Below are 13,030 nucleotides of genomic sequence, written 5' to 3' on the forward strand. Positions count from 1 at the left end.
TTGGTCAAAATACACAACTTTTCTGCCCTTGCAGCATCAGCACGTGTGAAATTCAAGGGTTATATACTGCTGTCATATTCAGTAATTAAACAAATCTTTAATTGCGGCCTAGTCTGGATCAGGGCGTGTGAGATACACCCTTTACATACTGTGGTTCTATTCAGTTATTTGAAATACAGACATTTTGGGCACAAATCTTTAATTGCGGCCTAGTCTGGATCAGGGCGTGTGAGATACATTCTTTACATACTGTGGTTCTATTCAGTTATTAAAAAAACTCCCATTTTGAGCACAAATCTTTAATTGCGGCCTAGTCTGGATCAGGGTGTGTGAGATACACTCTTTACATATTGTGGTTCTATAAATCATTAAACAAATACCCATCTTGAGCACAAATCTTTAATTGAAGCCTAGTCTGGATCAGGGCGTGTGAGATACACCCTTTACATACTATGTTTCTATTCAGTTAATTGAAATACAGCCATTTTGGGCACAAATCTTTAATTGTGGCCTAGTATGGATCAGGGCGTGTGAGATACACCCTTTACATACTGTGGTTCTATTCATGTACTTGAAATACAGCCATTTTGTGCACAAATCTTTAATTGCGGCCTAGTCTGGATCAGGGCGTGTGAAATACACTCTTTACATACTGTGGTTCTATTCAGTTATTAAAAAAACTCCCATTTTGAGCACAAATCTTTAATTGCGGCCTAGTCTGGATCAGGGTGTGTGAGATACACCCTTTACATACTATGTTTCTATTCAGTTAATTGAAATACAGCCATTTTGGGCACAAATCTTTAATTGTGGCCTAGTATGGATCAGGGTGTGTGAGATACACCCTTTACATACTGTGGTTCTATTCATGTACTTGAAATACAGCCATTTTGTGCACAAATCTTTAATTGCGGCCTAGTCTGGATCAGGGCGTGTGAAATACACTCTTTACATACTGTGGTTCTATTCAGTCATTAAACAAACACCCATTTTGGGCAAAAATCTTTAATTGCGGCCTAGTCTAGATCAGGGCGTGTGAGATACACTCTTTACATACTGTGGTTCTATTCAGTTATTAAACAAACACCCATTTTGGGCACAAATCTTTAATTGCGGCCTAGTCTGAATTAGGGCATGTGAGATACACCCTTTACATGCTGTGGTTTTATTCTGCTATTTGTCGGTTGCATTTGCGGGTGAAATTAACCAATTTTTGCTTGTGGAGTACCACTGCTATACCTAGTAGACAGCTAAAAAAAAAAGAAGTCAGTTAGATTTTCGGGTGAAATTCACCAATGGAACCCTGATTCCCCACCATCTGTGATCACCATGGTAGGTGCATAAAAGAACATCGAAAGTTGATAGAGCAGATATCAAATTGGATCGTGAACATCACGGGGACGTGCGACATGGTGGATCAGAATGTGTGCACGCGCTTAAACGTACTGACTGATGGGTCTGCCCTCCTTCAACTTCTGCGTCTCCAAATTGGGCACATGGCCTGAGCTTGTCCTTTACCCCTTGGAGGTAAAGGGCAAAAAGCAGTGTAGGCTTCTTCCTCAACCTCCTACTCCATATGGACCTCTTCCTCCTAGATCAAGATTATTATTTTTTATTTTTACGTATTTTATGTTATTTAAAGTCATTTCCCTATCCACATTTGTTTGAAGAGCACTTTCCATGCTCTTAACCACATTTTAATGCCATTTTAGTGTTCAAAAGTTTGGGTCCCCATTGACTTCAATGGGGTTCGGGTTCGGGATCTAGTTCGAGTCAAGTTCGGGTCCCAATTTTTTTTTTGTGAAGTTCGGCCGAACCCGTCGAACCCAAACATCCAGGTGTCCGCTCAACTCTACTGATGACATAGAAAATTCAATTTTAGAAGAAGTATTGCATTTTGATGAAGTCACAGAACTGCATAACTATGGACACCTTACCAAAGTCCAAATGATAAAATATGGCAAAAACTGCGGATATGACATACTGTAGACAAGAATTACATTTCAGAATGCTTAGATGAAGGTGTTGAACTGCATCACTATGGATGGACACTAGGCCAAAAGTTAAACTGTTGGAATATGGCAAAAACTGTGGCTGATGGCATGTAGTAGAATTACATTTCAGAAAATAATTATATTTTGGGGAAGGAGCAAAACTGCATGACATAAATAAGTAGTACCGCAGCAACTGCACTACCAGCAACCTGGTCAGATGGGAGTTTAGCTTGCACGCAAACTAATTGCTAGTTGCGAATAGTCTTCTAATGGCCAAACATTCTGTTATGGATGTCTCACAAAAGAGTGGAGGACAAGAATGATTAGGAGTCTGAGAATGAGAAGAAGCAGCTGATGATAATGACAAGGACATTGTACTGCTTGGTCATGATGGTTACCTCATAGAAGCGGAGAAAGAGAGATAGTGTGAGGGTTACAGGGATCCAGTGGAGCGGGTGTCCAGGGGACCCGAAGTAACTAGAGGTGCCAGGGGATGCGCAGGGAAAATGTAAAGAGGGCGGTAGGTGGAGAGGCTGCTAGGTCAATAATGATGCCATCTCATGTGCTGCAATAGAGCCATGGTACCTAAGCCCACTGCTTATTTTAATCCTGTAGATCTTGCAAACAGATGTAGTTTTGTGTGCCAGCTTTGTGGAGAAAATCTGCCAATCGGGATTTCTTTGCATAAAGCTAGAGGCAGCAAAGCTTGGCCTATGTCTGGCAAGTTTTGAGTCTGTGCCCACAGTATTTGCAGGATCACCAGTTCCTAAATTGATGACAATAGAAGCAGATCGGCCCTTGCCAGTGTTTTAGAAGGGTTTGGACATATTATACCATATATTGGTGTATATCTGATAATAAATGACCCCCTAAGTGCCTAATGTAACACCACTCTTGATAATCATTCTTTATTACATAATATTGTAGCATCATACTTAAAGGGTAACTGTCATGTTTTCATCCAAAAATCAATTTTAGCATGTTACTGCTGCATAAAGCAATCTTTAGTTTCTTTACATACCACTGTTGTCCTTGAGTTTTTCCCTTAGTTATGACTGTTTAAACATTTACAATATAAGGACCATCTCAAGATGGCTCCTCTGCTAGTTCTCTGAGGCCAAAACAGCTTTCCCTCACTTCCCATACACTTTTTGTAGCCAGCAGCTCCCTGCCAGCCAATCAGATTGAATTATTGAGAGTCATGCCTCCTCACTCTGAAACCTAATGCAGGCATTCAGTGTGAAGGACCGCCCCTCTGTCTTCTGTTTATACTAAAAGGAAGACAGACAAGCCCTAGCAACAATCTTTTAAGTGAGCAGTGGAAAGGGACAGAGGACATTAATGAAAACTGTTATTATAAGGTAATTACAGATCTTTTGACAATCATTGACAGACTAACTCAGATATACATGCCTAGCTCTAATAAACTAGCAAATAAAATAAAAATTGACAGTTACTCTTTAAAGATTTAGTTAAAAAGACATACAGTATTAATGTACTTTGTTGGCTCTACATGTTTGTTGAATAATCCTGGTATCTTTCTTAATTGCAGCTTTTAAACTGCTCCAATTATATTAGTACTAATATACCTTGCAGTTTACCTCTGTATCTATTCTGCATATAGTGCAGTAGGTACATCCTATCATAAAACAACCTGTGCTGCTAAGTTACTGTAGGGAAGCCTTAAGGAATTAAATTTCCCTGTGACTTCCTTGTTTTCTTGTGAAATCACCCTGCTCTTAATTAGACCTCATACATAGAAGCATAATAGAGATGAGCTAACTTCTTGAAATTCGTTTCATATCCCTTTTGCTGAATTAAAATAAAAAAAATTGGTTTGTGTCCAAATCAATTCTACATGCCTATATTTAATTGGCTTGAAATTGGTGTGAAACAACTGAAAATTTGTCATATTCTAGGTTCTTCAAAGTAGCCACCTTTTGCTTTGATTACTGCTTTGCACACCCTTGGCATTCTCTTGATGAGCTTCAATAGGTAGTCACCTGAAATGGTCTTCCAACAGTCTTGAAGGAGTTCCCAGAGATGCTTAGAACTTGTTGGCCCTTTTGCCTTCACTCTGCGGTCCAGCTCACCCCAAACCATCTCGATTGGGTTCAGGTCCGGTGACTGTGGAGGCCAGGTCATCTGGCACAGCACGCCATCACTCTCCTTCATGGACAAATAGCCCTTACACGCAATATTGGGCAGCCCTTATATTGGGCAGACTAGATGGGCCAAATGGTTCTTATCTGCCGACACATTCTATGTTTCTATGTTACACAGCCTGGAGGTGTGTTTGGGGTCATTGTCCTGTTGAAAAATAAATGATGGTCCAACTAAACGCAAACCGGATGGAATAGCATGCAGCTGCAAGATGCTGTGGTAGCCATGCTGGTTCAGTATGCCTTCAATTTTGAATAAATCCCCAACAGTGTCACCAGCAAAGCACCCCCACACCATCACATCTCCTCCTACATGCTTCACGGTGGGAACCAGGCATGTAGAGTCCATTCATTCACCTTTTCTGCGTCGCACAAAGACACGGTGGTTGGAAGCAAAGATCTCAAATTTGGACTCATCAGACCAAAGCACAGATTTCCACTAGTCTAATGTCTATTCCTTGTGTTCTTCAACTGTGCATAACATCATCCGAAGATTCTGAGAATCTGGAACAATCTCTGTGCGTAAGGGTCAAGGCCGTAAAACCATACTGGATGCCGTGATCTCCGGGCCCTTGACACTGCACCACAAACAGGAATGCTACTGTAAAGGAAATCACAGAATGGGTTCATGAAAACTTCCAGAAACCATTGTCAGTGAACACAATCCACTGTGCCATCCGCTGTTGCCAGCTGAAACTCTACAGTGCAAAGAAGAAGCCATTTCTAAGCAAGATCCACAAGCTCAGGCGTTTTCACTGGGCCAGGGATCATTTAAAATGGAGTGTGGCAAAATGGAAGACTGTTCTGTGGTCAGACGAGTCACGATTCAAATTTATTTTTGGAAATCTGGGACGCCATATCATCCGGACCAAAGAGGACAAGGACAACCCAAGCCTGCATCTCTGATGGTATGGGGTTGCATGAGTGCGTGTGGCATGGGCAGCTTGCATGTCTGGAAAGGCACCATCAATGCAGAAAAATATATTCAGGTTCTAGAACAACATATGCTCCCATCCAGACGTCATCTCTTTCAGGGAAGACCCTGCATTTTTCAACAAGATAATGCCAGACCACATTCTGCACCAATCACAACATCATGGCTGCGTAGGAGAAGGATCCGGGTACTAAAATGGCCAGTCTGCAGTCCAGATCTTTCACCTATAGAGAACATTTGGCGCATCATAAAGAGGAAGGTGCAACAAAGAAGGCCCAAGATGATTGAACAGTTAGAGGCCTGTATTAGACAAGAATGGGAGAGCATTCCTATTTCTAAACTTGAGAAACTGGTCTCCTCGGTCCCCAGACGTCTGTTGAGTGTTGTAAGAAGAAGGGGAGATGCCACACAGTGGTGAAAATGGCCTTGTCCCAACTTTTTGGGGATTTGTTGACACCATGAAATTCTGATTCAACATATTTTTCCCTTAAAAAGGTTCATTTTCTCAGTTTAAACTATTGTTCCGTGATTTATGTTCTATTCTGAATAAAATATTAGAAGTTGGCACCTCCACATTATTGCATTCAGTTTTTATTCACGATTTGTATAGGGTCCCAACTTTTTGGGAATCCGGTTTGTTTGTATATAATTATTTTTTTTGCTCTTTATCAACCCCTCCCTCTGTTTAACCCCTTTAAGCAATGAATGCAGTAACAAATAATGTCAGAGTGACACTGACATACAGTAATGTCCATAAATATTGAGACATCGACAAAATTTGAACATTTTTGGCTCTATACACCACCACAACAGATTTGAAATGAAACTAACAAGATGTGCTTTAACTGCAGACTGTCAGCTTTAATTTGAGGGTATTTACATCCAAATCAGGTGATCGGTGTAGGAATTGCAACAGTTTGCATATGTGCATCCCACTTGTTATGGGACAATTGGCTTCTCAGCTGTTCCATGGCCAGGTGTGTGGTATTCCCTCATTATCCCAATTACAATGAGCAGATAAAAGGTCCAGAGTTAATTTCAAGTGTGCTATTTGCATTTGAAATCTGTTGCTGTCAACTCTCAAGATGAGATCCAAAGAGCTGTCACTATCAGTGAAGGAAGCAATCATTAGGCTGAAAAAACAAAACAAACCCATCAGAGAGATAACAAAAACATTAGGCGTGGCCAAAACAACTGTTTGGGACATTCTTAAAAAGAAGGAACACACCGGTGAGCTCAGCAACACCAAAAGACCCGGAAGACCACGGAAAACAACTTTCCCTGTTGAAGAAAACACCTTTCACAACAGTTGGCCATATCAAGAACACTCTTCAATAGGTAGGTGTATGTGTGTCAAAGTCAACAATCAAGAGAAGACATCACCAGAGTGAATACAGAGGCTTCACCACAAGATGTAAACCATTGGTGAGCCTCAAAAACAGGAAGGCCAGATTAGAGTTTGCCAAATTGCCAAACGAGATCTAAAAAAGCCTTCCCAGTTCTGGAACAACATCCTATGGACAGATGAAACCAAGATCAACTTGTACCAGAGTGATGGGAATGGAGAAAGAAAGGAACTGCTCATGATCCTAAGCATACCACCTCATCAGTGAAGCATGGCTGTGGTAGTGTCACATGGTGGGCATGTATGGCTGCCAATGGAACTGGTTCTATTGTATTTATTGATGATGTGACTGCTGAAAAAAGCAGCAGGATGAATTCTGTAGTGTTTCGGGCAATATTATCTGCTCATATTCAGCCAAATGCTTCAGAACTCATTGGACAGAGCTTCACAGTGCAGATGGGCAATGACCCAAAGCATACTGCAAAAGCAACCAAAGAATTTTTTAAGGGAAAGAAGTGGAATGTTATGAAATGGCCAACTCAATCACCTGACCTGAATCAGATTGAGCATGCATTTCACTGGTTGAAGACAAAACTGAAGGGAAAATGCCCCAAGAACAAGCAGGAACTGAAGACAGTTGCAATAGAGGCCTGGCAGAGCATCACCAGGGATGAAACCCAGCGTTTGGTGATGTCTATGCGTTCCAGACATCAGGCTGTAATTGACTGCAAAGGATTTGCAAACAAGTATTAAAAAGTGAAAGTTTAATTTATGATTATTATTTTGTCCCATTACTTTTAGTCCCTACACATGTAAATACTCTCAAATTAAAGCTGACAATTTGCAGTTAAAGCACATCTTGTTTGTTTCATTTCAAATCCATTGTGGGGGTGTATAGAGCCCAAAATGTTAGAATTGTGTCGATGTCCCAATATTTATGGACCTGAGTGTATATAGCTATGGGTGAATGCATGGTTGATGGTGTTAATAAAAAGCATGTTTAAAAAGACACTGCGTCGTTACATGTGTTATGATTTTTTATTTTAGAAACCTTTAAAAATTGTCCCTTATAGGGGGCAGATGGTTTTTAAACACACACACAATGTGATGGGAAAAATTGCTTGTTTCGACATAGCATTTAAACATGGTGCCCTTGTTTATACACACACACACACTCACATACACACATACATACATTAATGTCATAAGAAACAGTGTATTGTTCTCGACAAGCCTGTATTTATATACACACAAATAATAGATTTATTTCAGGTTGTCAGTTTAGGAAATTGTCCTTTCTCAGGGGTAGATTTTAGCGAATAACTAATTTGCTATAATACATTTTTAATTACATGCAATTCCAAAAGTATTCAGATCCAGGTGCTGGTTTGAAAACTTTAAAATATTTTTTATGGGACAACCCCATTAATGTCCTCTGTCCCTTCCCACTGCTCCCTTAACCTCTTTAGGACACATGACATACTGGTACGTCATGATGTCCAGGTACTTAAGGACACATGACGTACCGGTACGTCATGTGTTGTTCCGATCACTGCTGCCCGGCCGGCTGTGATCGGAACAAGGTGCCTGCTCAAATCATTAAGCAGGCACCTCGGCTAAATGCGCGGGGGGGTCCCGTGACCCCCCCATGCCCCATGTCCACGGCCGCAACAAACCGCAGGTCAATTCAGGCCTGCGGTTTGTTGCGATTTCTGCAGTTTCTGATCCCCGCGGTCCCTGACCGCGGCGATCAGAAACTTTAGTGTGGCGAAAATTTATATTTATCACCCCCCCTGCACCTCTGAATGATTTTAGCCCGGTGGGAGGTGCAGGGGGGGTTGTGGGCGGTGCGGGCAGTGCGGGAGGCGGGCGGTGCGGCAGGCAGGATCGCGATCCCCCGCCCGCCTCCCATTGAATAATCGTTGGTGTACAGTGGGTATACCAGGGTGCCAGCACATTGCTGGCACCCTAGTATAAACGGCTGACATCGGTGATGCGATGTCAGCCGTTTAACCCTTTCCATACAGCGGTCCGTACGGACCGCTGTATGGAAAAGGTTAACAGCTCAGGGAGCTCCCTCCCTCTCCGATTCGGGGGGAGTGCCTTTGCAGCCCCCCGATGGGAGAGGGAGAGAGCTCCCAGACAGCCCCCCGCCAGCCCCATGCTTACCCTTCCCTGTCTGTGAAGTTGTGGCAGACAGGGAAGGTTCCTATGGCAACAGGACACCTTCTCAGGCATCCTGCTGTCCATGGTGCTGAACAGATCTGTGCTGAAGGCATAGATCTGTTCAGTGTAAGTAAAATACAGTACAGAACCCTATATGGTGTACTGTACTGTATTATACCGACATCAGACCCACTGGATCTTCAAGAACCAAGTGGGTCTGGGTAAAAAAAAAGTAAAAAAAGTGAAAAAAAAAGTAAAAATCAAAAAACACATTTATCACTGATTAAAAATGAAAAAAATAAAATTCCCTACACATGTTTGGTATCACCGCGTCCGTAACGACCTTATCTATAAAATGGTCATGTTACTTTACCCGAACGGTGAACGCCATAAAAATAAAAAATAAAAAACTATGATGAAATTGAAATTTTGCCCACCTTACTTCCCCAAAAAAGGTAATAAAAGTGATAAAAAAAGTCACATGTACGCCAAAATTAGAACAATCAAACCGTTATCTCATCCCGCAAAAAATGAGACCCTTCTTAAGATAATCGCCCAAAAACAAAAAAAACTATGGCTCTTAGACTATGGAAACACTAAAACATCATTTGTTTTGTTTCAGAAATGAAATCATTGTGTAAAACTTACATAAATTAAAAAAAAGTATACATATTAGGTATCACCGTGTCCGTGACAACCTGCTCTATGAAATTACCACATGATCTAACCTGTCAGATGAATGTTGTAAATAAAAAATAAAAAAAATGGTGCCAAAAAAGCTATTTCTTGTTACCTTGCTGCACAAAAAGTGTAATATAGAGCAACCAAAAATCATATGTACCCTAAACTAGTACCAACAAAACTGCCACCCTATCCCATAGTTTCTAAAATGGGGTCACTTTTCTGGAGTTTCTACTCTAGGGGTGCATCAGGGGGGCTTCAAATGGGACATGGTTTAAAAAAAAAACTGTCCAGCAAAACCTGCCTTCCAAAAACCGTATGGCATTCCTTTCCTTCTGCACCCTGCCGTGTCACCGTACAGCATTTTACGACCACATATGGGGTGTTTCTGTAAACTACAGAATCAGGGCCATAAATAATGAGTTTTGTTTGGCTGTTAACCCTTGCTTTGTAACTGGAAAAAAAATATTAAAATGGCAAATCTGCCAAAAAAGTGAAATTTTGAAATTGTATCTCTATTTTCCATTAAATCTTGTGCAACACCTAAAGGGTTAACGACAGTTGTAAAATCAGTTTTGAATACCTTGAGGGGTATAGTTTCTTAGATGGGGTCACTTTTATGGAGTTTCTACTCTAGGGGTGTATCAGGGTGCTTCAAATGGGACATGGTGTCAAAAAACCAGTCCAGCAAAATCTGCCTTCCAAAAACCAAATGGCGCACTTTTCACTCTATACCCCGCTGTGTGGCCGTACAGTAGTTTACGGCCACATATTGGGTGTTTCTGTAAACAGCAGAGTCAGGGCAATAAAGATACAGTCTTGTTTGGCTGTTAACCCTTGCTTTGTTAGTGGAAGAAATGGGTTAAAATGGAAAATTAGGCAAAAAAATGAAATTCAATAACTCTTGTGCAACACCTAAAGGGTTAACAAAGTTTGTCAAATCAGTTTTGAATACCTTGATGGGTGTAGTTTATAGAATGGGGTCATTTTTGGGTGGTTTCTATTATGTAAGCCTCGCAAAGTGACTTCATGGGTTTTTGCAAATTTCTGAAAAATTTAAAGATTTGCTTCTAAACTTCTAAGCCTTGTAACATCCCCAAAAAATGCAATTTCATTCCCAAAATAATTCAAACATGAAGTAGACATATGGGGAATGTAAAGTCATCACAATTTTTGGGGGTATTACTATGTATTACAGAAGTAGAGAAACTGAAACTTAGAAATTTGCAAATTTTTCCCAATTTTTGGTAAATTAGGTATTTTTTTATGCAAAAAAAATTTTTTTTTACTTAATTTTACCAGTGTTATGAAGTACAATATGTGACGAAAAAACCATCTCAGAATGGCCTGGATAAGTGAAAGCGTTTCAAAGTTATCACCACTTAAAGTAACATTGGTCAGATTTGCAAAAAATGGCCTGGTCGTTAAGGTGAAATAAGGCTGTGTCCTTAAGGGGTTGAAAGACCGTTGCTAGGGCTTGTCTGTCTATCTTTTAGTATAAACAGAAGACAGAGGGGTGGTCCTTGTTTTCATGTCAAATCACCCTGCTCTTAATTAGACCTCATACATAGAAGCATAATAGAGATGAGCTAACTTGAAATTTGTTTCATATACCTTTTGCTGAATAAAAAATAATTGGTTTGTGTCCAAATCAATTCTACATGCCTATATTTAACCTCTTCAGGACATAGGGCGTGACGGTACGCCCTGATGTCCTGGTACTTATGGACACAGGGCATACTGGTACGTCCTATGTATTTACAATCACCGCAGCGCCTCCTGCGGTGATCGGAACCAAATGCCTGCCAAAATCATTCGGCAGGCACTCTGTACCAATGCCCAGGGGGGTCTTGCGATCCTGTGAGGTGGCGATCACACCTCTCAGGATTGCCTGCGATCGGTCCCCATGCGGCATGTGGGTGGAGCGCGGCAAGTTTGAATCTCCGCCGCTGCTCTCCCAGCTCATTCCAGTCCGTGGAGCGGGGAGAGCAGCGGGAGATCGCGCTGCCCACCATCTCTTTAAGTTTTTGGTGCTATCAGGCACCTTAGAAGGCAGGGATGGGCAGGCAGGTAGTGGGAGGTGTAGGCAGTGGTAGTTAGGGCAAGTTTAGGGTTAGATTAGGTAAAAAAAATAAAAAATCTTTTTTTGTCTGTGAGCCCCCTGATTGGGTGTCTGGGGTCCACAGCAGTTAGCTGTGTGACCCTAGACCCCCCCAGGGGTGCTGCCACTTGCCCCCCCCACACATGCACTTTTTGGGGGGTGCAAGTTTTATTTTATTTTTATTTTTTCTTTGCATGCGCTATCTGTGGCCGGCACTCTTTGCGTCCGGCCACTGTTAGCGCTTCGCCCACCCCACCCCACAGCGCATTTGTATTTTTTTTTCCCTTTTTTTATTTAGGAATCTTTTTTTTTTTTTATAGCTATAGGGTAAGTGCCTGAACACCCATGCCCCCCCCCCCCACACACACACCTAATAAAGATTTACACACACGTACATACACACGCAGACACACCCCCCTCTATGGCCTACCGGACGTTCTCAGCCGAGGAGGCATACGCCCTCCTTGCCTCCGAGTCCTAGAGCCCCAGTGAGGATGACCCCATGTTCCTGTTGTCATCCGCATCCTCCTCATCATCAAGCTATGATGAGCCCCCAAGGCGGCAGAGATGCCGCCAGGCGGATCGAGGGGACCCCCATGCTAGGGACCCTGTGGCCCAGCCTAGTACGAGCAGCTCTGGGGCTCGTACTAGTTTTCCGGACCACCAGGTCAGTCCACCTGAGCCCCCTGCAGGTGGACTTGTCTGGTGTACCTCAGAGAACTTTGAGCCCGCTATTCCTGATTTTGTTGGTGAATCAGGAATCCAGATTTACACAGTGGGCTTCACATAATACAACTTTTTCAGTCTTTTTTTCAGTGAGGAACTGGTAAATCTGATGGTGGAGCAGACGAACCTGTACGCCCAACAGTTGGTCACTGAACACCTGGGCTCGTTTTTGGCTTGGCGTCCTCTACCAGACCCCACTCTACAGTATGGCCATGACAAGTTCCCGATTTGAGGCCATCTGGAAATGCCTGCATTATTCAGATAATGCAGCAAGTCCCTCCCCGAGGTGATCCTGCCTATGACCGTCTGTATAAGATACGGCCAGTCATCGATCACTTTGGGGCCAAATTCACGGAGGCCTATGTACCTGGAAGGGAGGTCGTGGTTGATGAGTCTCTCATTGCGTTCAAGGGGAGACTCATTTTCCGCCAGTATGTTCCCTCAAAGCAGGCGAGGTATGGCATGAAGCTGTACAAACTTTGTGAGAGTACCTCAGGGTACACTTCCAAGTTTTGTGTGTACGAGTTGCGAGATTCCCGTATTCAACCCCCAGAATGTCCCCCCACTCTGGGTGTTAGCGGGAAACTTGTGTGGGACCTTATGCACCCACTGCTAGATAAGGGTTACCACTAGAGTTGAGCGAACACCTGGATGTTCGGGTTCGAGAAGTTCGGCCGAACATCCCGGAAATGTTCGGGTTCGGGATCCGAACCCGATCCGAACTTCGTCCCGAACCCGAACCCCATTGAAGTCAATGGGGACCCGAACTTTTCGGCACTAAAACGGCTGTAAAACAGCCCAGGAAAGGGCTAGAGGGCTGCAAAAGGCAGCAACATGTAGGTAAATCCCCTGCAAACAAATGTGGATAGGGAAATTAATTAAAATAAAAATTAAATAAATAAAAATTAACCAAAATCAATT

This window comes from Bufo gargarizans, chromosome 2, assembly GCF_014858855.1.
Source record: "Bufo gargarizans isolate SCDJY-AF-19 chromosome 2, ASM1485885v1, whole genome shotgun sequence".
Taxonomy (NCBI): Eukaryota; Metazoa; Chordata; class Amphibia; order Anura; family Bufonidae; genus Bufo; species Bufo gargarizans.